This window comes from Pteropus vampyrus, unplaced genomic scaffold (assembly GCF_000151845.1).
Source record: "Pteropus vampyrus isolate Shadow unplaced genomic scaffold, Pvam_2.0 Scaffold466, whole genome shotgun sequence".
NCBI classification, from domain to species: Eukaryota; Metazoa; Chordata; class Mammalia; order Chiroptera; family Pteropodidae; genus Pteropus; species Pteropus vampyrus.
In genome coordinates, this window is record NW_011889247.1 from 60087 (window position 1) to 60492 (window position 406).

A 406-nucleotide genomic window follows, 5' to 3' on the forward strand; every position below is an offset into this window, starting at 1 on the left:
TAGGCACATGAAGAAATAAGATAATAAAATGTGGCATATACCACATATGCACAGTTCAGTGGAAGCACATTGTTATGATTGGGAGACTATCAAGTTTACATTATATTTAAGTCTTGAAAGTTGAGTAGATGATGCTTGAGTTGAGCCTTAAAGGAGGAATAGGATACCATCAGTGAAGACGGGATTGATATAAACAAAGGGATCAATATAAACAAATATCATATTCAAGTGATAGCAAGTAATTCAGTGTAATTGGATACCTGGGTGAGGTGGAGTAAAGTCAGAGAGAAAAATTAGGCTATAAATGTAGGTTGAAAATTGAGTGCCGTACTTAGAATTGTGATGGCTATAATTCATGTAATGTAAATTTACATATATTACTTATACACATATATATTTATATAAT